We start from the raw sequence: 17,386 nt of genomic DNA, 5'->3' as shown, positions 1-17,386 counted from the left end.
TACTCAGTCTACAACTCAGCCGTGCCCATTCTGCAAAGGCAATCCAGGTATGAGCTATGTTTTCAGATACCAGTGGACTTACTGCCACGTCACAGGAAAGCAAGCAGTGAAATTCCTAAGACACAATAATCTTCACACATTTAGATCTAACTTAAGTAGAATGAAGTTTTAGTCTTTGGTGCTCTCATCTGTAGTCTGTGTGTGCAATCCCCACACCTGTGATACTCACATCTTTGATTCCAGTTATTTGACCTCTTGGCTGTTTCCTTCAGCTCAGGAGATGCAAAGGAAGAAAAGTGCTTCGTTTCACTCCATGTTATCACCTTTTCTACTTACTCCTTTCCTCCCATCCCTAATCCTCACAACTTCCCCTTGCCACCCCCTAGCTGTCAGCACAGTTTGCTTTGTCACCTCCTCATCCCCTCCGGAGAGGGATATGATGAGTGTGGAATGAGTGCCAAAGCTGCTCTCCAGGGCCCTCTGCAGCAGCTCATACAGCACAAACAAAGCTGGCTGAGATGTGCTATGTGGAAGGTAAATCCTTGTACATATCTATGGTGCAGTGTAAACATGTTTATTTATACAGGACTGAGAAGTTAAGATTCTAACTTCCACGGAAACTGCCTGAAAACTGTGCTTGACAGGTGCCTTGTAGTGTAACAGAGTGTAAACAGAAGTCTGACAGTCCAAATCACTCTTGCAGCAGTAATCCACAAAGGCCAAAATGATAGCACTTATTATTTATCCAGCTGTGTCTTTAAAAAGACCCCACAACTAGAAGATAAACAAACAGAAACATAAAAGTATGAGAAAAAAAATGTACAAACGAGTCATAGTGAGCAACCACCACAAAAAGGCTTAAGCACAGGTTGGTGGAAGCAGTAGCAAAGCCTTATGATGTAGCAAATAAAAGAAGCTGCCCATGATTTCAGTGTCTGTAGTAACAATTACACAGTGTTATCAGGCTCAGGCTGCTGGAACAGAGGGGCAGAAAGTTCCCTTTCTCTTGCAGCCTGCAGAGCAGCAAAGAGCAGCCCTGAAAGGAGGATGGGGCCAAGCCTTTGGCTTTGGTTGGAGCTCACTATTAGAGACCTGCTGCCAGAGCCTGGCAATGCAGAGGGGTTCAGGACATGAGGTATGACTGATAAACTGCAGGCAAAGGTATACACAACTTGGGATATGTGTGTGCTTGTGTGTGTGTTAAGCATGGACTCCTTTATAAGTATATATTTAGCATCTCTGCAGAAGCAGCAAAATCATTAAGGAATAGTCAGCTGCATGCTTTCACTTAATCATCTGTTGGATATTTATTAGGCTTTCAGGAGAGTCATCTAGGCAGTTTTTAGTTTACAGAGACTGTAGCTGTTTGATTTACATTTGGAACTAGACAGTTGATTATTTATGAACAAGTAGTTCACTGCTCTCAACAATGCAATTGCTTGCCAGCTATCATTAAATCTATAAGTAGTGACCAACCAACACTTGATTTGCTCATTATCAGATAAACCACCAGTACAGATTCGTGTACAAACCAGATATCAACTCCACATCACCCAAATCAGGTTGTGCTGACTGTTGGCAGACAGCAGTAGGCACCTTGTCACGTTAGGATGTTGTTTCATGACCACTGGAAGAAGCTGCCATCTGTACAAGTGAGGGAGAGTGTCTCTGCTCACACCCCTACAAATGGGTGATTTCTAGATTAGTCTGACTGGACTTTGCTCTAATTGGAGCCTGTCTGTATTCTTTCCTTTGGAAATTTTCAATCAGATCAGTTTGTTGATCAGACTTATCTTCATCGTTGTGATTCTTACACCTAATGCAAAGGTAGAGCAGGAGTAAGCACTCTGGGACAGTGGAAAAGGCAGGCCCCTAGTGCACTTGCAGTGTTTGGCTTACAGTGATTGCAGCCTCTTTGTGCTGGTGTAAAAGACAGCAGAAATTTGCTGTCACAATGGACCAATTCTTAGATGTCCAAGTAAACAAAATAATGGGAAGAAAGGATGGGCGGGCAGACAACAACCAAAAGCTCTGCTCTAGGATTGTACAAGGAGATGTTCAAGGAACTGCATTCCTAACTGCGATCACAGAAGTAGTTTCTGCAGAACACATCACATTGTTACTTGACCATGCTAATAATCATCCATTCAAAGCCCTTTTCACAAACACAATTTACTCCCGTCCAAGATGCTACAGAATGCTTCTCTGCAACCTTTCCTTAATGACACTGCCTGTAAATGTTAACTAACAGAAAAGCTCCAGAGCACATTTTAGCACTTCAGAACACAGCATGTGGACCACTTGGGTGTCACTGGGAAAATGCTAATGATTTGTTTCAATAATAACTACTGATGATAGGAACAAAATTAAGATAATATGGAAATTTGTGGAAATGAAATAAGTGTTGATGGAGGGAAATGTTCAGAAAAGGAGTATACCAGAATGAGGTTATATTAAAATCAGCAACAGTGTGTTAATTGCTCTGCTCTTACATTACTTCCTTTTATCACTTACCATTGCCTGCTAAATCAATGACCAAACGGACCAGTTCATTCTGCTAAGTAACAGACTATGTCTGCCTTTGTGCAGACTCTCTTCAGTTTTAAAAGAAACCTAATTGAGGAAAGACAAATATAGCTGGCAAAAAAAAAAATATTGTAAGAGCTTTCCCCCTTTTAACAATGGCATTTAGAAAACTTAGAATCTTAAATTTCAGCTGTGTAAATTTACAGCATCAACTGAAACAGCATTATACACTGCTAGGTTACTAAAATAAAACATTCTGTAATTCCCTATTTCAATTTGTAGTGTTTATAAAATCAAAATTGATCCTTTTACAGGCATAGTCAGAAGTGCAATTCGGATGTACAAGTAAGAAGATGCACAAACACAGTATTCCCAAAAGGAGGCTTTTACAGGTCATATTTTTGTGCTAAGCTGATTCTGGAGAAGGAGCAGATACCCAGAGCCAATAGCTAAATCCCCTGTTCCATGCTACTACACAATCACAAATCTACACCTGAAGGCTATCGAGCCACTGTTCTGCCCAGGGGAACACTGTGTTCCATTTAATGCTGTAATCTTGGCAATTTTTCCTGCATTCATTCTTCCATTTCCATGTTTGCTGTCTTCAAATGTCTTTCAAAAACCAAGCCAACCTCAAAAAAGTGTCTCTCAAGTGTCATGTATCTTCCAGATTAAGGGTCATTCGGTACCCTGAATTTTTCACTGTTCAATTCGTAATTGATCTATATATCCTGGTCCTGTGCCCCATCTACTCGTTGCACATGGCTTGACTTCTGCCCCACTCTTTTTGAGAGGGGAATCCTGTGCTACTCTGTTTCTCTTCAGTGTCTAGGCTCCAATGCCAGACACTGAGTTGACATATTTTGTAACCACAGTATTACAGATAAAAGCAAAGTTAAAATAGCAGGTAAATAAAACCCTGGCAAAAGGCGAACCAAAATATTCTCATAATGTGCATCAAGAATGACAAAAATATAAGTACTAGTTAGCATGTCAACAAGAAATGAAAAAAACTATAAATGGCACCCATGCCAAGATCTACAAGTTGGATTAGCCTGGGAACAAACTAAGAATGAAGCAAATGACAGATATAAATAGACTATGAGCTGTAGCACTCTGCTCCATTATGAGATAATTGGAAGAGATAGATAAGGGGGAAGTCTAAAGTGAACATCATGTACTAAAATTTTTATAAGGCATTTCAAAAGGTTCTCTGGAGGTTGATACTGAAGGTAAAAAATCACATGCACATAGAAAGGAAAATAAGTAACAACACAAAAAAATAAAATAAATTTGTTCTGATATAGAGTGCTTACCCTCAGTAAAAATACTGTAGAAACATGCCATTTTTTCATATTTTTAATATAATAAATCAGCTTAAAAGTCACAGAGGAAAAGAACCTACTGAATAAGAAGGTTATAACTTGAAAAAAATATAGGACAAACCCCTGTTTTGTAAAGGAATGTACAGATAGAACAGAGAGCCTTCTAATAGAATAAAACAGGTAATTTCTTATTGACATAGCAAAGCAGAGGCTGGTTGCATCTATAAAGCAGAAATAAAGCAAAGCAAAATTAATCTTTATTTGCCTGGACACAAGACAATAAGAACACTAAAGCAACAGCATTTAATAAATATTTTTCAAATTGTATACATCTACTTAGTTGAACTCAAAGGAATTATAAATCAATATACCTTACTCTCTTTCTGTGGTGTGGATATATTAAAGTTTAGGTAAAAATGTGTTCATCAATATTTATTAACCAGACTCTGACCTCTGTGTATCTGGTCATAGAGATGCTAAAAAGATCCATATACAATTCTTCTCTAAGGAGACATATATCCTGCTACATTAAATGAGATTTTTGCTGTTTGTCTCACCACAGGCTAAGAATTCATCTTCATATCTCATAAATAGGAGCAGAGGGAAGAACTTTGATTTGTGCTCACTTTTCAATCTTCATCCCTTTGTTATAAGGAAATTAGTCTACTTCAGTAGCTTTTCAGGCTAAAGTTTTCTGATATTCTACTGCATGCACCCTTTCCTAGGATTTTATCTTGCAATGCAAGTGGAGGTTATGTATTTTTAACAAGGGAAAAAGAAGTATGAACAATTTCCAGGATTGTGTGACTTGGAAAATCAAACAGTTCCAAGGCCTTTAAGAATTTTTCTTCCCTTTCTAATAGCTCTATCCATCTTTCTCTCCTGGTACCTCTGTGACTGAACTAACAGTCTGAAATTGCATTGTTACAGCTGGAAGTCTGAAAAATTATCTGAAAGGCAAAGCTTAGGACTTATAGTTTACCAGCTTCACTGGAAGAGAAGGAAGATGATGGTTCTGCTGCTACCTACATTTTACACATCTAATCCACTCATCATAGGTACTAAGAGCAAACATGACATTCTCTTGCATGTTTTTGATTCAAATCCCTGCCTGGGCTTCTCATGTTGTCTGTGGTCACTTGCTTAGTTCAGCACTCTACTCTTCAGCTCTAAAAGGTTTCCACAAAAACTACAAATAGATAAAAGTTATAAAATCAGGCTCTCATACCTCAGAGTGCTGTCAAATGTACATGATAATCACTAAAATGTGAATGAAACAGCCTCAGTTAAAATGACAGAGTGTAAAATGCCTCATCTTCAAAATGCTCCAGATTCTTATCACTAATGAAGCCGTGCAATAATGGCTGACTTGGGGGAATTTGAGGAGAAAGCTGCAGCCAATTCAGTCTAGACTTAGATATTAAATAAATTAGTCTACCTGGATTATTGGTTTTGTTTTTCTCAGAATCTTTTTTTTTCCAATTCTGCACAGTTGAAAAGGAAATTAGTATAATTTATCAATAGACTGATTTTATTCCAGTTGACTGTATTGAACTATTTTTCCTCTAGAAATGGAGAAATGTATCTCAGATATATTCAAATATACTGTTAAATAGCATTCCTACTGTATTTATGGAGTCTATTTATGCCAGTATTTCAGCATTTATCCAGCAATCCCACTTATGCTGCCATATAATGGGTGAGATGATCAAATATACCAATGAGAAATTTTCTATACCACTCTGGCTTTTCTCTATCGTGCCTTTAAAAATCACCAAATTTTTAATGAAGCTATTGAATTAACTTTAAACATATAGACTACATTTTTTTTTTATTCTGAAGATCAACTTGACACATAATTTTCTTTTTTATGCTTATCTTTGTAACATCTTATCAAAATCTCAGCTGGACTTCAGAGTCAGATTTAGAACTTCTGTGTATGGTTAGAGAGCTATGTGGTAATTTATGAGAGACTGCCTTGTAAGGTTAATGAGAGCAGAACTTCCTCTTGGCTACCTAAATGCCACCACCTTTAATGCTAGCTTACCTCTGATGAGAAATTACTTTTTAAAGTAAAGCTTTACACACAAAAGAAGGAATATTTCAATTTATTATTTGGCACTGTAAACTTCGGCCTGGGGTACTTTCCAAATTAAAATATGTGAAATTAAAATAAATACTGGGCATACTTTGGTTCGTAATATAATTATTTTCCCAGACTCCTGATGCTCCAAATTAGCCAGTTTACATTCTCTTGAAATAAATGGGATCCAGTGCTAAGGTCTGCAAGAAAACCAAATGCTGTAATATGCAGTTATTATTTTTGTATCTGCTTGTTGTTTAGCATTGGACTTGTAGAGAGGTTGTATTTACAGAAGCACCCAAAGCATCTCCATCCTTAAAATACTGAGTAACAACAAATTAGCATATTCTTTTCAACATTTTGACTGATACATGTCTTATCTGTGAACCTCTCAATCTCCTAGAATATTTTTAGATTGTCAAACAGTGGTGGCTAAGCTGTCACCTGAAATATTCTATTTAGGAACTGACAGTATGCATTGCCATTTAAAATATATAAAATAAGAGGGATACACTGGCAGAATGCTCCATGAACTTCAATATAAGGTAGCACAGGATTCTTTCCAATTATACATTAAATGCATATATTCCAATTTCCACTAGTTATACATACATCCCAACTCTGTAGAGGCTCAAAATGTAGTCATGTATTTATCATGACTCATTTATCAAACTGAGACTTAGAGTAATAAACTATTATTTCACATTTGATAGTGAAAAATTCAGCACAGAATTTACTGGACTTTTGTTTCAACTGTGTTTCTATTTTACCAATTATGCCTGTATTTATTCTAATGATAAAGGCAACTGAAGCTAGCTTTGAGTTTTCCACATATTGGGAAATCTCTGCAGTTATATCTGCTGCCTTAATAAGCTACACAGGATCAAGGTGAAATAAATGAAGTTGATCAGAAGTCATGATATATTGCCTGGTACTTCAAGGGAAAAAAAACTCTTCTACTAAGACTGAGACTGGTGAAATGAACTCCTTTTTAGGAGAAGGTGATAGTCAATATGAAAAGATGAAAATCCCTCTGCTAATTACTTAAAAAGCAGTTTATATGTGCCCCAATCCTCCATAACTGTCACAATACTCTCTGGCTAACTTTCTTCATGTAGATTTAGTAGATGTACAGTATTTCAATGACACATAGGGAATACAACTGTGGCCAAAACAATAATGTACACTAGTGATGCACTTTAAATGCACTTTAGGTGGCATGGCAATCTCACAAGTAAAACACTGGTGTTTGGCTTTCACAGTCTCATAGTTTCAACTATAGATCTGTCAGAGGTGGAGAGACTAGGAAACGAGGAGAGCATGGCAAATAAGGAACAGAGATGCTATTTGGGTTTTTTATTTATCTGTAAGGAAAAACACCCAAAACAATATTCAATAAAGTTTAATTTTTATAGCTCTCTCTTTATTCTAGTTATAGGCCGCAGCACTGCCAAAGGAAAAATATCACTAGTTAATAATAGCACTCTTAAAGGTAATGACATTATATTTTTACTATTTTTAGAGTTTTTAGTAACTAAAAATATTACACCATTATCTTTTGGATCATATTCCAAAATTATGCAGTGACCATTGTCACAACACACACAGGAGCATGGAATAACATTACATGAGATCACCTAATTTTTTCTTGCGTGTTTATTTCTTCTCCAAGCTACATTTTTCCTTCCAGCTGGAAAAGATTAGGTAGGATGCAAGACTGTGACATCAAAGGCAATACATAAAGTCAGTTTAAAAGCTTATGTCTTTTTTTCTGTATTCTGCTTGACTCCCCACCTGTCCACAGGTTTAGTTAGATTTAAAATATTTGTTTATTACAGGGCAAGAAATTATGGGAGCCATGCCTGATCTGGAAGGGAAAAAGTCATAAGAAGTAAAATGAAATTTGTCAAGAACTTCCCACAGACACCTTAACAAGCCTAGAAAGAACTTTTCTGAGATTCCATTTATAGCTGAAGTGTTAAAAAGTTGAAAAGAAAAAAAAAATTATACCACATATGCTTTTTACACATGCCCAGGAGCAGGGTAACTTTATAAAAAGGAGTGCCTTTTTAAAGTTACACATTGAGACAGTCCACATATGCAATCTGGAAACACTTAGACAACACCCCAAAATATGCCATTAGAATGCCAACAACTCTGAGAAGTAATACAGGGCTGAATATCAGATTATAGCAATTTTCCTGAAATGATGGGAGCTGTGCACACTTGCAGTCTCCCACAAGCACGTGCACACAACAGGAGAGTATTTAACAGATAAATTACAAAGAGAAGGAGCATTCAGGCAAATACTCAGGAAAAGACATAAACCAAAAGCCCAGCACTTGACAGGATGTGTCTCTCCTGATGCTTCCCACAGAGACAGTCTCTCCTCCCTTCCACAGAGAAATCTTGTGGAGACTCCACTTCCTCTATCAAATCATCAGGAAAAGAGTGCTGATGACATTTCCTGCTGATGACTCCTTCCAAAAGAATTGCACCCTGATACATATCTGTATTCATTCTCTAGTATTTAAAGCTGCTTTGGCTCCAATGATGACATGCAAATGGAGGATAAAATATGTAGGATTTCTGAAGTAATACTTGCAGCTTAACACATGTATACAGTGCAATATATCTAACAGTGGATTGGAATTGATTCCTTCCTTTCAAATGCAGCCTGATGCACAGATATGATTATTGTTTTACATGGAAAAAAATTACAAAATTTTCATATAAATTATAAATGTCTCATTAAGGAGTGGCAATGATTCAAGAACTCTGAACGCATAATTGAACAGGTGCTTTTAAAAGTCATTATTATCTCTAAAATGTCACCTGTCTGATACTGTTCTCTCCACAGCTAACAGGGTACACATAATTACTTACTTCATATAAATCTCAGTCTCCTTACTCAGAGTGAGCTATTACACTTCCTGATTAATCATAAGGCATGGTTTTAATTATCTCTTCATTAGTTTAAGAAAAATGTAAAATATCAAGTTTCACAATATTTTAAAAGTTTAATTCTGTCATCTTTATTCATATTAAATAACACTTAGTACTCTCTGAAGTAAAATGCTGTTCATCAGTTTTATGGCTGGCAAAATAGTTTGCCCAGTATTTAGTTTTTCAGAATAATGATGTCAAACTTTCAAAATGTGCCTTGTGTGTGCTTAGAAAATCCTTTAGCAAGTGCCTTCAGAATACTGGCCTAGTCAATGCAAACACTATTTTTTTTCCCCCTTAAATATAACTTCCAAAATGAATGCATCAATTTCTGATTTTGCTGGACAGTCAAATTTACTTAAAATCTCTTTAGCTAGCTGTATTAGTAAGGGGGGTCAGGACAGGTGTTGTTCTGTTATCTTGTTTGCAAGTCTGACACAGACCTTAGTGCGGAAGGGAAAGCTAATCAAGACTTTAAAATTAACTCAGTGCATTTTGAATGTTGTTTGTACCATTTTAGCTAAATTGTAGTTTTCATGCAATCTGCGGTCAATGCCAGTACAAAAATAAATGATCATGTGGGTCACTGTTTGAATGCAGTCCTCAGTGTCAATGAGACACACAATATCTGCAATGGCTCTGGTGAGATTAGCTTCTCACTGATGATAATTTTAGGTGGGTGAAAAATCTACCTAGATTTTGATAGTCTTTATAAAACAAGGTTGATTAATCAACATCTGCCCATTATAGAGTAGGCTGCTCCACTTTTTGTGTCTGTATTATGTTCTTTGAATTACTACTGAGAGACTAAAACAGTAATTAAAGACTGGATATTATCTACAAAAATGGCTTTTCAAAAGGTATTTGTTGAACTGAAAGCCTTTTGAACAATGATCAAATTCTAGATTGCCGTACACAGTGAAAACATAGCTCGCTCACTTCTCAAAAGGGTACATTCAGCTAAATATAGAGCTCAGCCTTCAGTCCCTCTGTTAGAGCTGTCTCTGCTCCATGGTGAGAACTACAGGGCAACAGTGATATGTGACCAGTGCCCTCAGCTTCTTCTGAATTTGGTGTGAAGATGAGAAACTAAATCCCATTCCAGGGTTAGAGAATGTTGTGTATCAACAACTGTTATTCATAAGTGACAAGTATAACCACAAGTTTTCCATTCGCAGTGCAGCTTTTTGGGTTTTTTCCCATTGGCATTTGGTTAAGATTAGGTTTGGTAACCCTGGTTTTGTCTGTACTGCAGTTTTCTTGAGCCACAATGTCGACAGAAAACAAAGTGAGAAAAACATAAAACCTCTAGATCATTTTTGGTTAATCAGAACAGTAAATGAGCAAGGCTATTTTTCTATGTTTACTCCTTATTACATATTTTAACAATAACTATACCGTGAAGGAGCTCTGTAACTTTAAGTTATAAATACAGCAAACAGCATTAATTTTAACATCATAGAAATCAAAGGGCAAAACTCTTTTCTTTACAAAATGCCAAAGGGGTTTGACTCAGGGTATAGAATCTAGGAGGGAGGGCCAGACTTTCCTGGCAGAGCTAACCCATAGCAAGGACTGTTGCTCAAACTGTCATTGTCCCTGCCAGGCACATGACCCTTGTGCTGGTGGCTGCTGGAGATGCAGTTATTAATGGCTAAATCTGGCAGGAGACTTGTCACACCCAGGCACAGGGGAAGGCAGTCTTCTCTTTTTTGCTACCTCAGTAGATAAACTTGCACTGATAATTATCTTATGCCTTCCTTCCACATCTTCCATAGCTTGGTACTTGGCAAGGCAGGCACAGAAATTAGACTTGGCAACCTCCTTTCCACCACAAAAATATAGCACTTCCCAACAGGTATCTCCCTAAGTGGAGACAGGATTTGTCCCTCAAGAGACCTCTGAGTAAATAATAATATCACTGTTTTTATCTGTGAGGATAAACACTGGGTTTTGTCTCCTAATGACTGTTTCTGTTTTATTGCTACTTCCCACCAGGAAGTTGACTGCTAACATAATTAGCAGATGATTGCACGGGGGAGGCTGAAATCTTTAACAGCTGTTTTAAAGCATTCTGCACCAAATCTTCTATGCTGCAGAATACTTACAGCTCTTGAATGGCATTCTCTCCAATGACACAGATTGTGGGACCATGGAATGGAGGCCTCCAGGAAGGACTTAACTTGTTCATTTACTTGGAAAAAAAGGTGAAGAACTCATGTTGAAAGTGTTTCGTGGATTAGTATAAGCATTTGGGCATACTGTGACAGAATTCGGATAAGATAAAATCACCTTTGATTGTGAAGTCTAGAAACTAAATGTACAGCACAGAAATAGATTTTACAACTTTACTCTTTCTATAAAAGAAAGTGCAGATTTTTCTGATGCTCCAAGTGATCTATTTCTTTGTTACAGGAAAAAGGGAAGACAGTATGAATCAATGCTACCATTTGTTATAGACAAGTCACTATAAAAGAAAGGCAGAGTGCAGCACAGAGCTTACTATTATAAAATAAATAGTCTTAATCATTGGGTGTGATAGAATAATAATCATAAAATTAGGAGGGAAAGAACTGCTTTAGCTCCCCATGGAGTATTATAGAGTCTGCCAGATGTAAAGTAGTATGTGTCAAGTTGTAGATGGAAAAATAAAAGCTTTAGCAATAAATCTATAATTAAGTAATGATTGAAGTACCAAGTACATTTACAAACTGAGCATCATGGTGTCCCAGAGGAGAAAAACTACTTGGTCTGTGAGAGTTTTCAAGATGAGACACTTAAATGGTTTGTGCAGTATAAAACTTTTGCTGGGATGTGCTACCAGTATCTTCTTTCAGTCATAGCAGCACTGAAATTACTCTTCCCTTTCCAGGTCCTTTCCCAGTTTCACACTGTGTGCTAGTTTAAGTGGAATACAGAAACACAGAAACAATGCACTTTGTCCTCCGTTGTTGCAAGAAATATGGTAAAACACAAATTAGAATGAGGCTAATGACATTGCCTGCTACAAAGCATTACTTCCTCTCCCCTACACACAGGTGTTTTACCTGTAACACGGACCCAGTCAAGATAAATTTAGAAAGATGTTGAGTATGGAAATATATTAAGTTTACTTTCCTGGGACTGTGCTCCTAAACCTCCCAAAGTGTGTAAACTCAGGCCTCTTGCTGTGGTAAATGCAGCAGTTTTACAAACATCAATACTGTTCTTAATTACTTCTTTTTTAAGCAGCAAGAAACTGCTTTGCCTGTACACACAGCAAGTTTTTTCAGCGTTTAGGGAAACTCAGACTTTTCAACTACTGCTATGCAGAGTCTGACTGCAAAGTATGAAAGCACTTGCCCTCAGAGAATTAAGACTGTTAAGATCTTGAGCAATTTCAATCAAAATCAAACGTTTACATTAGAGTTTAAGCTTCTAAATCTCTTTATGGGTTTTGAAAATTTAGTTACAAGGGCAAAGCAAGATAAATTTGACAATATCTGCTCAAGTCCTTTTATTTGTAGCCTCTGTTAAATGAAAGAATTCCTGTAAGCTAACATGTTTTCTAAAATGAGGACCCCAAATTGACTAAAGTATTTCTCGAAGAAAAGAGGAGGATTATTTTGAAGAAACTGTAATAGAATTTTCTTTTGAGGAAATTATAATAGAATTTTTTACAAGTTGAATCTAGACTCAGTTGTTTTAAATCACTTGAATCAGAAACGTGTGGGCTTTTTATCCCTTTTTAGTTTAACAATCTCAGGTGATTTCCAAAAGGAAAGGCAAAGGGAAGGCTTCACTCACTAATTCACACTGTGACAAATAACTGTTAAAGTGCCTTCTGAGATTTACAGTGGGGAGCTGTTCCTTGAAAGTCACCAGTCAACATGACAGCCAGCAGGATACAATTGTCCAAGTGATGTGTGGAGGTGTTCTGTATTATGTGAATCTCCTTCCTTTCCAGATAGGTGGTAATGTGCATTTATGCAGAAAGCACACCAGAATGGAGGGCTGTTTTTAATGTAATCCTATAAGTACTCAGTGTAAGAACAGTCCTTTCACAAAGGTAAAATTTAGCTCTATAGTTTTAAAATTAAAGTATATACTGTAGCAAAATGACTCAAATTTTAATCTCAATACAGAAGCAGGATTTGAAATGAATTTCCAGTACCAGTTAATGTTCTTGTTATATCTGTACAGAATAGAAAAAGAAATTTACAGAATTGGAAAATGTAAATTTTTGTTCTATGACTGAAACTGTAAAAATATCTTGCAGCAGCATATAGAAAAGTTATGAAATCGGATGCTTTGAAGGTGGGGGTTGGACTACCCACAAGTTATCTGCTCATATTGTTTCCTTGGACACTCCAACTGCCAAACCATTCCTGCACAGTTCAAGACATTTTTGTCAGAGCAGGCAGAGGAGAATTTGAACAGTTCATCAGAATAAGCAGTCATGCTTCAGTGGTGGGAAACATTCCTGTCTTGCTAGAATTCACTAAACCAAATGCAGTTTTTATATCTTCAAGAGCTTCTAAAGAAAGGATTAAATGTCTGGGCATAAATGATTTAAGAAATGTGATGTAAACTGTGTTCTGCAAAATACTAAAGGCCTTAATAAAAGGGCAGTGATATGGAGAGAACATAAATGCTTTTCATTTTTAACTTGGAATTCCTTCTTTACACCTCTATTGCGCTGTGGTTTGGCTGTTTTGAAGCACGTGGTAACTATGAACACAAAAACCTCTTCATTGTAGCTTTCACAAACTTACATGGGAACCTAAGAATAAACATCCTCTTTTATCTCCTCCTCTGCACAACTGACCACCGTTGAATGCGCCACCTCTTCACTAGGTAGGGTGTTTTCTAATTTTATTTGTGTTTCTTTTCCACACAGCTGGTAAGAGTAAGGACTGATGATCAGTAGGGTTATGAAACATTTCATTGCATAGTTTACTATTACAATCACAATTTAGTGAAAACTGGCTGAATTAGAGGTGAATAATTGTGCTAATCACTGAGTTCCCCCTTTACTTCTGCTCATTTCCCAGCAGCCAAACTGAAAGATAAATTGCATTATGATGGTAAATAAACATCTCAGAATATTCAGCAAATCAAAACAGTGTGTTTCATTTTCAGATACTTTCAATAATGAAAGCAAAATGTAATTTTCACAAAGGGTTATTAGCAATATTTACAGAACAAGTGAAAAAGTCAAGGATCCCACCTTCTCTTTACCCTTAGCCCAGTGCCTGGTATATTTCCATGGCCAGGGGAAACGTGATCCATTGCCCTACTTGCCACAGAATTCACCCACTTGACACACACACATGCTCTAGTTGGGCTAATCTTTTACACACTGCCTTGTAGGAGTGTTCTCCATATAAAATGAGTGTAGTGCAGCATCAAATATCATCTCCAGTTTTCAAAGGGAACCAAATCATGCTTTGCAAAAACCAAAAACCAAAACTGATTTTAACATTCTTTTCTTGGAAAAAAACCCAAACCACTCAGCAAATTCAAGAATGCCAATAAATTATTCGAAGTAGCTTTCTTACTGAACAAAATAATTTGTCAAAGATTCAGCATGTTCTTCTGCACACAGCAACTTCTTTTATGAAAAATAATATACAATCCAATTTGGCGGTTTGTGGAAGATGACAGCCCAGAACCCATCTGTTACTGAAGCCAACTGCAAGGCTGGCTATGAATCTAAGCTGTAAAAGCAGAATTTCTGGGGGGAGGGGACAGAAATGCAAAAGCAGTGAGATGGATGTTACTGTATTGAAGAAATAGAGGAAAGGAACGGATTATGAGCTAGGTAGCTAAACAAAAGAAAAGTCTGAGTGAAGCTCCACTATAGAAGTCCCCAAGAAAAAAAAATTAGAAAGCTGTCTTCAAGCTCTCCCAGGTAGAGATCTAAGAACAAAATTCCTGAATGAGAGTTCTGTCACAATCAGCTAAGCTTTTTAAAAGCACATGTGCATTTTACAAATTAACAGAACATTTAAAAGAAATAGGTGATCAAGCTCTCACCCTAAAGAAACATGACAATTAAGGATTCAAAACTGAACTATGATTATGGCAGAAATATATCCTTCAACAAAAAGAGGAGAGGTAACATAATTTCAGTTATGTTTATTATTAAATACTACCATATGAAATATAATGGCAAACTATACTATTAAAACTGATTTGGTGACACAGAATCCTAGATAAGAGGAATAATTCCATCTCCTCTCTAAAAAAACAACAAGCATCTAAAAACCAGGAGATGGTTATCAGCATCTATCAGCAAAAAGACAGCATTTTTCCAGAAAGGGCATAAGGGAAGGAGAAAAGACATCCCCCAGGGATGAACAGACTGGAAGGATCAAAAAGCGAATGGAACTAAGACAAGACAGAGCTTGGCTGGTAAGAGACCTGAAGTTCACAGATCACACATATGGAAAACCCTTAGCAAACATCACACTGCCAGAGTTGAGAGCAAGTGGAATTAAAAAGTTTCAGTGAACTGGAAACACGCAGGAAAATATCTGCAGCATCTCAGCCAAAGTCCAATAACTAAAATGAACTATCTTGATCATGTGCAGCCATCTTATAAGGCTACTTTAACTGTGTTTCAGAATTCAGATATTCCATTCATAGTTGACATCCATTCAGCTGAAGGGGTTACAAACCCCTTTCTATTGCACACTGCTTAGAGTAGAATACAAAGTCTGTGCTTCACCAAAACCAACCAGGAACCATTTACCTAAGAGTGCAAAGAAAAGACAATAAAGCTGACAAAAATAATATATACTTGTGTAATACCAATCATTGCAAACTAATAAGAAGCTTATCTCAGGGTCCCCATAGGTCTCCAATCTTTCTCATTCAAAGTTTCCTAGAAGTAGGTCTGATATTCTAAATATTCCACTTGACACTACTACTTTGCAGAGCATGCATGCTTCTTCTACAATGGATAGCAGCAATATTCCAGCAACATAGGAAGGAATGAATACTTCAATATTACACATTATAGCCTCCAGTTCAGGAAAGTAAGAATCTGGACAGACAAACAACAGATAATACACAAGATCTTTGCAAGAATGGCTCTTGTTCAGTTACTGGAAAGCTGGTATCCAAAAACACTGCTATGGTAACTTGCAGAGCTGGAGGAGAGCGTGCTGCTGTCACAGCCTCATGTGAAACACAATCCTGCTTGCATTGTGGGGAATTCCCTGCACACCTTCCTACAACTGTGCAGCTGTGCCCAGTCTCAGCACAGACAGCATATAAAGATCTAGAAAGCCATTTACATTTTTGTATTTCAGATTGTGCCAGAGATCTTTCTTGTAATGTTTGTTGGAATATTAATGAAATAATTAAAATCAACCATTAATTTTTCACCAGTTTTTTGCTGCAGTTTTCAAATGGTAACCATTCTCTGGAAGACTTTTGTGCTATAATTCTGCTATCAATATTGTTTTAAAAATTACTTACTTTTATTTTGTTAAATGCACATAGACCTGAAATAGACAATAGCTAAAAGGATGCTCTGGGTTGTGCAGTTACACCATTTGCTATTTGAGACCAGATCATGCTTCTTCTGTAGAAGGTAACTTCATGAAGTGCAAGTCAAACAACTGGCATCTGGGAAGTGCTTGACAGAAGTTTAAACTAGAGGTGGAAAAAGTGTTAAGCCCCAGAGTGATCCAAAAAGCAAAAAATATTACAAAGCATATTTTGTAAATTTTAGCCATCAAACCCCAAAACAAATAAATAAAGTTGTTCAAATAAGAAAGGTTGTGGAGATTTTTCCTATTCCAGTAGGAAATAAGATGTAGGTATAACATGCTAAGATTACATTTTCTAAAATCTCAAAGAATCATAAGTAATGACTACATTACATTATACTTATAATTTTTTTAAACAGTAAAACCATGCTTTGATAAACATACTATTTAACTCTCCATTATGCAGTTACAATGCTGTCATTTCCAACCAACAGCATTCATTTTTTTGACTATATTAAGATGTCATTAACCATTTCATAACTGTCTGAATAAATAGCATTTAATTGCTTCAATGTAGGGCATATTATCCTAAACAAAGGTAATATTTAGTTACATATTTGCATGATCGTGTGATTATCAATAAGAATCCATATTTCCTTTAAAAAGTCGTGATAACCTGAACAATGCAGAACAGAATTAAAATCAAAAGTTTCTGACTGCCAAGTTAAAGACATACTCTGACAATGCAAATATATTGAATTAAAATCTATCCAATATGTTGCCAATTTTGCTTTTTGACATTGTACTACAAGAGAATGTTAGTACAAAGTGGATATGACACATAATTTTGCAAGATGGGATCATGTAATAGTCTCTTGAGACACCAGGTTGTACGGTCCAGCAGAGTGGAATGACGCTGGTGCTGTTCATGAACGCTGTTCATTCAACATTTTGAAACTGAACACACATTCACATGGCTTGCTTGTTTCTTTTAATGTCTTTGTTTATGGTTTTAAGGAAAACAC

At 36.7% G+C, this 17,386-nt stretch overlaps 1 protein-coding gene across 10 annotated transcripts in view; it reads right to left on the bottom strand.

Moving 5' to 3' along the window:
- The window catches only part of KCNT2 (potassium sodium-activated channel subfamily T member 2), a 113,935-nt gene that overhangs the window by 95,616 nt on the left and 933 nt on the right, over positions 1-17,386 (bottom strand). The window lies entirely within an intron of this gene.

The sequence above is a fragment of the Taeniopygia guttata genome, chromosome 8 (assembly GCF_048771995.1).
Source record: "Taeniopygia guttata chromosome 8, bTaeGut7.mat, whole genome shotgun sequence".
Classification (NCBI taxonomy): Eukaryota; Metazoa; Chordata; class Aves; order Passeriformes; family Estrildidae; genus Taeniopygia; species Taeniopygia guttata.
This window is presented reverse-complemented; position numbering and strand designations above follow the sequence as displayed.